We start from the raw sequence: 13,626 nt of genomic DNA on the forward strand, positions 1-13,626 counted from the left end.
GAGCCTTGGTTTTATAACTTCTGAGAGGCTCCTCATATCCCCCAACGGACGTCTCTTCACATTCCGCGAATTTGTTTCAAATTCCCCCACTCCCCGCAAAAAATAAGCATGAATGTGCATGCAAAATTATTTCACCCCTATTTTTTCGGGCCCTATTTTTTTTGGGTCCTACTTTTTCGGGCCCTACTTTTTCGGGCCCTATTATTTCGGGCCTATTATTTCAGCCTCCATTTGGATTCCTATTATTTCAGCCAGCTATTATTTTGGGAATTCTTTTTTAATATTTAATTTGGAAGTTTGTAACTGCTCCCAATTCTTTTTTATTGACAAAGAATCTTGGCATATTCCCGTGCTGGGCATTTGTGCTGTGATTGTATAGAACACCTCTCAGCATAAAAATATCTTCATTGACTGTAAACCAAGACTAAGATGAATCAATGCTCGTATTTCATGGCATGAAGTTGGGCAGTACAGCTCAACACAACTAGATAGGAAACATGGCACAACCCTTGAATCGAAATAAAATAGATCGAATTGACTTCATTATTATATTGGGATAGAGTCCTCCTTTTCTTATAAATTTAGAGAGTTGTAAGAGTTTATACCACATTAATCTCCCTTCTTATGAATTTAGAGAGTTGTATGGGTTTATACTCATATTCAATCATATTTGAATTGCATTGCTATTCAATTATAAGAGTTTTTGTATCAAATCAAAGATGGCTAAAGGACTTGTTCTGTATGTTGCCAAAGCCGTTGTCAAAAAGCTCGGCGAGATTGTAATGAATGAAGCAATGCTGGTGCTTAACTTCAGAGAAGACTTTGAATGGTTGCAGATGAGGGTCACAGATATATCTGATTATCTACGATCTGTAGATGACCAGAGTGAGCTCAATGCTTCTACAAAGAGATGGCTGTCAGAAGTGAGCAATATTGCTCTTGATGCTAAGGATATTATCGATGAGTGCACTGTTGAGCACTTGTATGCAATGCCCATTCAATTGTGTTTCTGCTGCTGCAATCAATCAATCTTCTGTTGGCAGTATTAGTTTCTCCCACCATCCATGGCCACATAGCTATCCATCATAGACAAACGGTTGTCCACAGCCGCAGAGAAATAGACCACACATTTTCCATGTGCAGTCATCCAAGCACCGGCCAACACACCAGCCTCACCATCTAGCATTAATTATATTATCAACTGTTTCCTGTAGCATTAAATATGCATTTGCTTATAAATAGAATAAGTTGGGCTTGTAATCAGTAGAGCCCATTTTGCATTTCTCATTGTGGATCATGAGTGGATAGAATGCTTTAGCATTCTAAGGACTTGTAATAGATTTTAGTTATGTATGAAGTGTTGTAGCACATTGTGACAAGTCTTTGTATTTTACATACTGAACTGAATGCTTATCTTTTAGTTGATGTTTGTCTTTGATCCACTCTATCCACCTCCTTCAAGGCTCTCTACAATCTCTAGAATCATATGATACCAATTTGAAGGCAAAGAGAGACAAATACATAGAAATAAAACTAGTTTTATTGCCTTTGTTGCCTTGCAAAATGCATTACATAAGGCCTCTATTTATAGAGGTTTCAGAACTTTCTTGAATACAAAATACATTATAGTCTGTCATCCTAGCTGCCCATGTTTTAACATATGTAATATTATAATAAATTATAGCATGTGCAATATGTTTGGCTGTAGTCTAGAGAGTTCTCATATCCTCTATAAATAGAGGCCTTATGTAATGCATTTTGGCAAGGCGGTAAGGCAATGAAATTAGTTTTATTTCTGTTTATTTGTCTCTCTTTGCAATTCAATATGTAAAATACAAAAACTTGTCACAATGTGCTACAACACTTCATACTCATTAACATAACTGAAATCCATTACAAGTCCTTAGAATGCTACAACATTCTATCCACTCATGATCCATGAATGCAATTGATCATGAGTGGATCAAAGACAAACATGAATGCAATGATAAACAAGAGGAGCACCAATGCAAGACATCAAGTTGTGCTACAGCACTTCATACTCATTAACATAACTGAAATCTATTACAAATCCTTAGAATGCTATAGCATTCCATCCACTCATGATCCACAATGAGAAACCCAAAATAGGCTTTGCTAATCACAAGCCCAACTTATTCTATTTATAAGAAAATGTATATTTAATGCTATAGGAAAGAGTTGGTAATATAATTAAAACTGGACGGTGAGGCTAGTGTGTTGGTCGGTGCTTGGACGGCTGCACATGGAAATGTGTGGTCTATTTCTCTGCGGTTGTGGATGGTTGTTTGTCTATGATAGACGGCTGGTAGGTGGGTAATCAGCAAAGCCCATTTTGGGTTTCTCATTGTGAATCATGAGTGAATGGAATGTTGTAGCATTCTAAGGACTTGTAATAGATTTTATTTATGTATTAAATGTTGTAGCACAGTTTGATGGATTTGTATTTTTCTTATTGATACCACTTGAAGGAGATGGATAAATATTCAAATCAATATGTAAAATACAGATTCATAAGACCACACATGTGTGGATAAGATAGCATTCTAAGGATTTAATGGATTAAACATTACATAGTAAATGTTATCTTGACTATGATTATGTTAATGACTTATTTGTTTTATGCATTAAGTCATGAAAATATTTGTCTTTGTATGAAGTGTTGTAGCACAGCTTGATGTCTTTGTGTTTTACTTATTGATTTAAATGTTTATCATTGCATTCATGTTTGTCTTTGATCCACAGCTTGATGTCTTTGTGTTTTACTTATTGATTTGAATGTTTATCATTCCATTCGTGTTTGTCTTTGATCCACAGCTTGATGACTTTGTGTTTTACTTATTGATTTGAATGTTTATCATTGCAGTCATGTTTGTCTTTGATCCACTCTATCCACCTCATGTTTCCTATAGCATTAAATATGCAATTGTTATAAATAGAATAAGTTGGGCTTGTAATCAGTAGAGCTCATTTTGGGTTTCTCATGGTGGATCATGAGTAGATAGAATGTTGTAGAATTCTAAGGATTTGTAATAGATTTTGGTTATGTATGAAGTGTCATAGCACATTGTGACAAGTCTTTTTATTTTACATATTGAATTGAATGCTTATCTTTTAATTTGTGTTTGTCTTTGATCCACCCTATCCACCTCCTTCAAGTGGTATCAAAGCTAATGGGAGATGATCCTAGAGATCAAGAGCTTGAGAAGTTTAGAATTGGTGAAGAGTGTTGTGGCAACATAGCCCAACAAGTAATGACATTTGAAGTTATCTTTTGCAAAAATAGAGAGAAGAACAAATCAAAAGACTACTATGAGAAACAGAGCAGAGCCCATTTTGGGTTTCTCATTGTGGATCATGAGTGAATGGAATGCTATAGTATTCTAAGGAGTTGTAATGGATTTTATTTATGTATTAAGTGTTGTAGCATAGTTTGATGAATCTCTATTTTTCTTATTTTATTGGTATAAATCATCAAGTTGTGCTACAACACTTAATACATAAATAAAATCTATTACAAGTCCTTAGAATGCTACAACATTCCATTCACTCATGATCCACAATGAGAAACCCAAAATGGGCTCTACTGATTACCCACCTACCGGCCATCCATCATAGACAAACAACCATTCACAGTTGCAGAGAAATAGATCACACATTTTCCATGTGCAACCATCCAAGCACCAGCCAACACACCAACCTCACCATCTAGCATTAATTATATTATCAACATTAAATATGCATTTTCTTATAAATATCATGGATTGGGCATGTGATCAGTAGAGCCCATTTTGAATTTCTCATGGTGGATCATGAGTGGATAGAATGATGTAGCATTTTAAGGATTTGTAATAGATTTTATTTATGTATTAAGTGTTGTAGCACAGTTTGATGAATCTGTATTTTGCTTATTAATTTGAATGTTTATCATTGCATTCATGTTTGTCTTTGATCCACTCTATCCACCTCTTTCAAGTGGTATCAGAGCTAATGGGATATGATCCTAGAGATCATGGAGAGCTCAAGAAGTTTAGAATTGGTGAAGAGTGTTGTGGCATCGTAGCCCAACAGGCAATGGCATTTGAAGTTATCCTCTACAAGAATAAAGAGAAGAACAAATCAAGAGATTGAAGGCTTGCTATAAAAATTAGAGAAGCTAAGAAAATAAGGAAGTCAAAGTTGGTGTGTTTGAGTTAGCATTGTGTGACGCTATCATTCATAGATTCAAAGCATATGGAGCATCTTTGTGTAAGCAAGAGTGCCAGAGAATGCATACACATGGCATGGGAGATATTGATCATGGAAATTTTTATTATGTTTGTGTTTGAAATATGTGTGCAAGTTGTTATGCATTAGTTGTTAAAGTTAAGTTGGTTATCTTAGGCGTAACATATTGAATAAAAGGTGAGATGGTGTGCTAAAGCTCATTGTCATAGTGCAAAGGTCTCTGTGTGTGTTGATTTGGAGTTTAAGTGTTGGAATCTGGATGAGAAAATGTTTAAGGCTTTGTCATATCAAATGTAGTCATGCAATAGTAGATTGCTGAATTGATATCCCCCAATCAAGTGATGGAGATTGAATGAGAATTGTTTGTTAATAAGCTATTGTAAGGGGTGCATTATCAATTGTGCCTGACACCCTAAAGATTTTTGGTTTGACATATTGATGAACCATGTATGCAAAAAGGATTCCTATAGAATTGGCGAGTATAGCGGCTGGGCACCCATGTGTCTCGGTAGATGGATTTCTTTTTATATGGACTCAATAATTAGTTTGATACAGGTACAAAAGAGAAAGGCCTAGAGTGATGATAGTTTTCCCCGTAGTGATGATTCGTGGTCATTAGAACCAATGAATGCTTGGTTTGTAAACAATTTGATTTCAAAGTTTATGGTTATCTTGAAACTATTTGTAGGATGTTTGAGAAGTTTGTGGTGAACTTAAAACCACTTTGATATTGCATCAGTTAGGGGTAAGCCATAAAACCAGAAGTAATTATGACAAGGGAAAACAATATAAATGCAGTAGCATTAGTGGAAGAAATTAGGGGGGAGTGTTAGCAGTATTAATTTCTCCCACCGTCCATAGCCACACAGCCGTTCATCACAGACAAATAGCCGTCCACAGCCGCAGAGAAATAGACCACACATTTTTCATGTGCATCTGTCCAAGCACTGGCCAACACACCAGCCTCACCGTCCAGCATTAATTAGATTGACTACTCCTTTCTACAGCATTAAATATGCATTTGCTTATAAATATCATGGATTGGGCCTGTGATCAGCAGAGCCCATTTTGGGTTTCTCATGGTGGATCATGAGTGGATAGAATGCTGTAGCATTCTAAAGATTTGTAATAGATTTTATTTATGTATTAAGTGTTGTAGCACAGTTTGATGAATCTATATTTTGTTTATTAATTTGAATATTTATCATTGCATTCATGTTTATCTTTGATCCACTCTATCCACCTCTTTCATCTTCCGGCGCAAGATGGGGAAGAGGATTAAAGATGTCAAAGAGAGGATGAGCTCTGCTATGCAAAAGGCAGGGGAGCTCAATCTTGTTCGTCAGTTATTGAATTCAAATCAGCCATCAACCAGCATTTCCGAAAGAGGGGCGCAGTTCAGAAGAGGGAGCAAGCCCGATTCAGTACAAGCAGTTGCGGTGGAGGAGAAAGTGGAGGACATAGAGGGATTGTTAGATGATCCTGCAATTGGAGTTGTTGTCGTGGTTGGTATGGGCGGCGTGGGGAAAACATTCCTTGTGCAGCATGTCTACAACAGAACAAAATATGGGTATGACATTTCTGCCTGGATTTCTGTTTCACAGACCTGTTCTCTTAGAATATTGCAGTGTGACTTGGCCTCGAACATTAATTTGCAGTTAGATAGTGGTACAAGTGATGTAAGAGCAGCTGAGCTGATTTACGAGCATCTGCAAGGCAGGAGATGCCTGATTGTTCTAGATGACCTGTGAAGAGTAGTGTACAAGGTGACTTGATACAAAGGCTTGGTCTTCCCACCGGCGGTAATAGCCAGTGTAAAATTGTGGTTAGCACCAGAGAATGAGATGTTGGTGCGAAGATGAAAGCTCGTTTTTATGAGATGCAATTACTCTCAAAGGAAGAGAGTTGGGATCTGTTTTGCCTGTTCGCTTTCCCTGATTGTGAGGGAAATATGCCACCGAAGCACTTGGAGACGTTGGCTTATCAGATCGTAGAAGAATGTGGCAGGTTGCCACTGGCAGTTAAAGCGATTGCAGCATCCATGGCTGGCTGTACGGACATAAGGGAGTGGCAGTCAAAACTGAGGCAGTTAAGGGATGTAGTCAGGGGCAGAGGACGCCACAATGCAAATACCCAAGCTGAGTTACCATTTTCTTCCTCTCTATCTCAAAGCTTGCTTTGCTTATTTTGATTTCTTTCCAGAGGACACGCGGATATCTTTTTCTGCAGTAAAACAGGACAAATACATACACCAGGAATATTTAATATATCTGTGGAACGCCGAAGGGTTTCTCCCAGAAGAAGTTGAGATAGAACAGTTTGATATTGGGTTCAATTACTTACAGCAACTTCAAAATCTCTATCTGTTGGAAACAGACAGAATTGACTTTTGTTACACGGTTCATGACTTGTTTCTTGATTAATTATTCACATCAGTAAATAACAAGTCTGAATTTGATCTTCCAGTGAAAAAAACAAGCTGCCGCCGGTTACTGTTGTCTAAAAGGGGTTTAACCAACGATGCAATTTCAGAAAGCTATCTTCATGATCAGCGTTTTCCCCGCACTCTCTCATTCTCTCAGAATCCAGGAATTACAAGTATTCCGGAACATCTGTTTGATCGTCTCAGAGTACTCCGTGTTCTCGACTTGAGCGGCACTGCCATCTCTACACTACCAAAAAGTGTTGGGAAATTGAAGCTTCTCAAGGTTTTGAATTTGTCTCGAACAGAGATCAGGGAAGTGCCTGATTGTGTTAGAAGACTTAAGAGTCTTGAATATCTTGATGTTTCTGTATGCACTTATTTACAACGTGTACCTGACTGGATAGGTGACCTCAGATCTCTTTCCTATCTTGATGTACACCGAACGGCTTAAACATCACACTAATGCTTCATTCCTAGAGTAAAAGTTGATTACAGTTATATACCCCAAAGGATATCGAATCTTGTATGTCTGAAGACACTGAGATCACACATCTTCCTGCTCTCTAGTAAAGAGAATGAGTACTTAAATGTTAAAGACGTCAGCAACTTAATCAATCTGCTAGAAATATGGTTCAGTTTAGAAGATGAACTTGCCTTGAGAAGTGTAGAAGATGGTATCCTTGAGCGTCTGGTGAATATGAGAATTCTTTATTGTCTAAATAAGATTCCTACAGGGGAGGGTACAGATATAGAAGAATTCAGTCTTCCGGTATTTCCAGACAGTATGAAAGTTATGAAAGATCTCCAACAACTTTTGCTCTGTCATTTCTCTTTGCCAAGTTGGATACGTGGTCTGGTAAATCTCACAGAGCTTTCATTGTTTGACTGCAATGGTTACCTGCCGCATCAAAGCATGCCCAACCTCCAATCCTTGATTTTGACCGGGGATTCAAGATGCAGAGAATTGCGAGAGAAGTTTGGCGGGTGTGGGGGATTTCCTAAGCTGGTTACACTCATTATTCAAAGCTTCCCTCTCTTCGAGGAGTTGCCAGTAGTAGAGGAGGGATCAATGCAATGTCTTCAGGTAGTGGGAATCTATGATTGTCCGAAGGTAAAGGAAGTTGCAGAAGGATGGGAGCAGTCGAGGAGTCTAAAGACGATAGGGGTTTCTGAAGCAAGTGGTGAGTTAGAGGAGAGTTTAATGGAAGGTGGAGAAGATTGGGATAAATCTAAAGCTTATAATTCCAACATCAAGATAGAAGTGTTTTGAAGCATTAGGAATAAATCGATGTCTACATGCCAAGAAATTTTTAGAGAGAGTGCGGAGTAGTAATGGAGAATAAAGAGGGAGTGGTTTCTTAGTTAGGAGGTGAGCTAGAGGAAAGGTCAAAGAAGTTAGGGAAGGTTGGTTCAAATTTTGATATTGAAATTTTACTATTATAAGTAGCATATTAATTTTTTCCTCTACAATGTTAAGATATAGAATAAATATATTTCTTTTCAAAATAAATAATATTTATGATCTTCCAATTTTTTAATAAATATTTTTTATTTCTACGTTTGTTTTGTTTGTGATGCAAAAGATCATTATTTTTTCAAAAGTTTTTCACCTATTATTTTTTATTCTTTATATATCTATTTTTTGTTGAATAAATAGTATTATAGAAAGAAATTGTGTAAATTTTTATTATTATTTAAATTGTACTTTTATAAAAATATAATATAAATGTATTTTACTAAACACATAATTTTCAATTTTTTTGTTAATTTAGAAATAATATCTAAATTGAATATAAACAAGGGACACAGGCATCAAAGTTCCTTCCTATTATACTATGACTTTTAGGGTAAGATATGGTGATATGTAATGTGTGCTTCATAAGTAGGCACACAAACTTCTAGAGAAGTTACAAATCCTTGAATAATTTAATAGAAAAATAATGTAGAACACAAAATTAACTTGGAAAATCATGTTGTTCTAAAGAATATGTTTAAACACTAGCGCTATTCAGATTGTGATGCATTTTTTGGTAGGAAATTGTGAAATGGGAATACAACTAAGCAATGTAGATTTATTCATCCAAGAATACTAATTATGATATATATTGAGCCAAATCTAAATCATGAAATTTTTTCTTTTAATACTATTAGAATTTTATTTTGATTCTCTTATGACATCGTCACAAGCATCAATAATGATGTTGCATATAAAATTAAAAATATTGCGAAAAAATTTACACTCAATAGAATTGTTGTTTTTGGAATGTTTTGGTATCTTGTCAAATTGGCAGTAAATGTAATTCCAAGTAATTGAAAATAATGTGAAACATAAGTTAGAAGCATGGGATTAGTAGTATCAAATCTCATCTATGATTTCAATGTGCTTAGAATAGAAGATAGTTTTAATGTGCACTTATAATGAATACCACCAATTTTAACTTAGAAAAACAATTTGGGAAAAATGATTAAAAATACTATTACTATATTAATAGTGTACATGTATTTTAGGATAATTATTTAGGGATATCTATGGGGTTCTACAAGTGAAAATCTTGAAAGAAACATTACATAAGGATGGTTAAGAAGACAATAAGTACAATGAAATAAAAAGTGCTAGTGTGTTGAGGGAAAGACCAACTCCCATGAACAAGTAAGAGGTTGCTTCAAAGTTATTGTGCACATTATTAGCAACATCTTTCCAATGACTATCTACATCACCAAATTTGTTAATCAAAGAGATTATAAGATCAAGTGTTTCCTAGATCAAGAAAAATGATTAAAGGCATAATTACTAAAAGATTGATATTTTGCAAAGAAGAAATTAAAAAAAGGCATATGAATTGCATGATTCAAGTAATTATAACCATGCGCAATGAAGATAAAGATATCTTGAAGTACAATTTGATAGTTTTTAAGTTCGAAATATAGAACATTTAAGAATTGCTAATGCCTTTCCTCTCATTAACATAAAATGAGAAAGGGGCACAAATAGTTATTTAATCTACACATTAAAGAAAATTAAGAAATATTGACATGTTGATGTTGGTTGAAATGTATTATGCCAATTACTTTTTAGGATACTAAATATAATCATATAATTCTACCAATAAAATATTTAGGGTGCAAAAGCTAAGCATTTGATGATATTCAACATTTATCAAATGTTGCCAACAAAATAGTAAAACTATCACACATATTTGCAACTTTGAGGCGTAAGATGTACCATAAGGAATGTGTAACCTACCTCTAATGGGAAATGATCATAAATATTTTATGAAGTTTACTGAACTCTATTGTTGTTTGGGGGATTTGATGATAACCAATCGACAGATCTAGTAAAACACCTACATACAAGAACCTGTCACATAGAAGAAAACGATAAGAGAATGCAAAAGTTTGGCTCTAAAAATATGCAAGAATATATTATTAGACTAAAAGAAAATGAGTAAAAATATACAATGGATCAATCCTTATTAAAAGATATCATAAAACCTAAAAGAGAAACCCTAAAAGGTAAATGTCAATTAATAATTAATATTTAATTATTAAATGGGAATGCATGTGCATAAAGTGAAATCTTAAGTAGGGAGTAAAGATAATTTAATAAATGAAATGAAATTAATCCTTTACTTTAATTCACCACCTTAAGGAGAGCAAAAATGAAGATACAAACAATGTATGAAAAAGAAAACTTGGGTCATGAAAACAAGGTTTGATGAGGTACCCAATCACAACCAAAATCTTTATGAAATGGAGAAATATAGAAAATCAAGTGGGAAGAAAACCTACCCCAAGAAGAGATAGAAAGGAAAGTACAAATGATATGTCTTAAGAGACTCTCTCAAAACCAAAAATACAATGAAACCCCCCATGAGAGAGGCTAGAGACTCAATAGCCCCGCAGAATGGTAGATCTCCTGTGTCAATGATCATGCCAATGTGGTTCCAATATGGGAGAAGCAATGACAGTGGACAAGGAAGATAAAAGCCCTAAATGTAAGGTGAAGCTAAAAGTCCTACCTAATGCTCAAAAGAGAATGCATGAGAATCTTGTAATGAAATTTCCAATGGAGGTGCGATAACAAGTGTGCTAAATCTATCATCTGAGAGATGGGTTTCCTTTGATATATCCTCAACAAATAATCTAAGTGGCTTGATAAATGGAGCTAAAATGTTAGGAAATGTGGAAGAGGAATCCTATGCAATAAATGGAATCTGAATAGGAGATGAAGGTGGATAAGTAACAACACTAGTCTTAGGAACAACACATAAGTTCAAGTGACCTGAGTTCACCTCAACTAGCTCTCATGGAGAGGAAGAGTGGTTCTCCAATGGTGGACCAAAATTAGAGAAAGAGTACAGGTATGAAGAATGATAAAAATTCCTTGTAGGAAAAATATTGCATGTATCTCAATCTCTTATGTGCATTGAATCATGTGTAAACTCAACTATCTTTCCCGTCCCACTATGAGTAATCTAATTGATAGTGAGAAGGTTAGAGGACAAGGATAGAAAAAAATACATCATGGAATGCACCATCATCAATGCCAATAGAATATTTCCTACATATAGTCATAATAGTGTTATTCCCCATCAAAATGTATAGAGTAGGAGAAGCTTTAAAAGAAGAGAAAATATTCTAACATGGTTCCATATGGTTTGAAGACCCTGAATCCAATGACCATCTAGAAGAATGTGAAGTAGTAGTTGCACATAATGCATGAACCTTTCCTATGTCTTTACCATTTCACTAAAATGGTGATGAAGAAGAAGATCTATGAGAAGGAGAAGGAATATGGATGTTTCTCTTTTTGAAGGAGTGCTTTCAAACCTAAATACTATTTGGCATAGCGATTTAACTTCTTCTCATAACATTGTGACTCATCATGATTGGGCTTATTACAATCAGTACACTTTGTTCTATCTTGTTTTGGTTTATCTGGCTTGTAAGGAGGTAGGCTCAAAGAGAGGGTAGGACTAAATTAATCTAAGACTCTGTAGGATGTGACTTTTGTTTATTATCCTTCTATCCACAAAATATTTGAGCTACCAATGCATGATTCTATGAGCCTGTGAGAGAATCCAATTGAGAGATCTTAGCTTTCTCTTGAGTCAAACAATCACAAAAAACCTCAAAAGATGGCATCATAAATATAGTACTTAAAGCATCCATGGTGAAGTACAAGGTAGAAGCAAAAATTTGAAAGTTCCAACAAAGCTTTGAAAGAATAAGGCAATGCACTTAGTGTCAATCTTGATCTTTTGACAACCTTGCAATAAAGATTGCTACTATTTGAACAACATCAAGAAGTCCTCAACGAAAGGAAAATAATCTAATAAAAGAGAGGTAAGCTCTATCTCTACCAAAAGTTCTCTCAACTCATTCATTGTACCAAGCAAGCTATTAAACTTGGTCCACATAGCTAGAGGGTTATTGTACCCATCGAGATGAAACTATAGTCTCTCAAATACCTATAAAGAAATCAACCCTATTCCCTCATCCATCTTTTTCATGTGCTACATGACCTAAAAAGGCCTTTGTAAAACTGGCTACATTGTGTCTAATTAAGACCACACCCCTTTTGACCAAAAAAGTCATGTCATCAGAGATATCCATCTATGATAGTTATGAGAGGTCAGAAGTTCTAAACAAGAAGAAGTCTCGACTATATTTTTTTTAGATGGTGATTATTTTGATATACTTCTAGTTTACTAATGTAAATGATAGAAACAACAATATAGAACAGCCTTCATAATGCCAAAAACTAGACATCAATAGCTAGAAAGAAAGCTTATACAATGAGAAGAGTAAAAAAGATTCAAATGAGGATCAAGTGTACCTTTAAAAAAATTTGACAAAAATAATAGAGGATCTAGAAAGAGATCATGGATACCTTTTCGAAGCCTCTTTGAGATTTAAAACTAGAGCAAAATTGAGCAAGTTATGCTCTCTAGAATGCAAAAAGATCATTTGAATTCAACTATAAAAATAAGTACCATTTTTGAAAATTCACAAGTAAAAATTGCACCAATGTGTCTATCTCAGAATTAAATTTCCAACAGTATCTTGTTTGCCAAAATACACTATAGTATGCTCTAGATAGAGCCAAAAAATTGACAGGTACCCTGTAATGTCAAAAAATGGCCTAAAAAAAGGCTAGGAGCTTAAAATTAGCCCCCTAGGGCATCCATTAGGCTCCTGATTGGGCAAGCTAGCCTAGTGGCCCACTAGTGATATGCGAGTGATGTATCCCAATGGTAGCATCAGTTGATCAGAGCAGTAGTAATAGTGGCTAGGCATGAGTGCAGCATGAGCTGGGCATGGGTTGCATGTGAGTGGTGCAATAGTGGTTTTTTGGCGGGTCGCTAGTTGCACTTTTTGATACAAAGGGTAGCAGTATTTTTAAAATTAAAATTTTAAATTTTTTTAAATAAAAAAAAAACATGTTTTTTCCTCAAGATGTGTGTAGAGTTTGTACAGGCCTAGGAAGCAAAAAAATTGTCTCTCCTGTCAATGACGTTCGAAATTGAAGTGTCTTATATGGAAATAGGGGTTTTGACATGCTCTAATTCCAATGTTATGTGTGTTTGGACTCAAAAGGATCTAACTTGGGGAAAACTCCTTTTTCCCACAAGAAATACTCAAAAATTACTAAATCTGATTCAACAAACCCTTCTTCCTAGTTTCTTCAATCAACCTGAACCAGCTATAGTAGATCTGGCTTTGATACCATGAAGGATTTTATGAGAAAAAATCCACAGATCCAGTAAAATGTCTGCATGAAAGAACCTATCAAAAAGAAGAAAAAGACAAGAGAAGGCAAGACTTTGGCTCTCAAAATATGCAAGAATATATTATTAGACTAAAAGACAATGAGAAAAAATATACAATGAATTAATCCTTATAAAAGGAGATTGTAAAATCTAAAAGGGAAACCCTATGAGGTAACTGACATT

At 35.2% G+C, this 13,626-nt stretch overlaps 1 pseudogene; it reads left to right on the forward strand.

The window, feature by feature from the left end:
* The first annotated feature begins 719 nt into the window (after positions 1-719).
* LOC149560327 (putative disease resistance protein RGA4) lies at positions 720-7,940 on the forward strand (annotated as a pseudogene).
* Positions 7,941-13,626: the final 5,686 nt, after the last annotated feature.

This window comes from Cupressus sempervirens, chromosome 4, assembly GCF_028749045.1.
Source record: "Cupressus sempervirens isolate cs-2001-9-10 chromosome 4, ASM2874904v1, whole genome shotgun sequence".
NCBI lineage: Eukaryota > Viridiplantae > Streptophyta > Pinopsida > Cupressales > Cupressaceae > Cupressus > Cupressus sempervirens.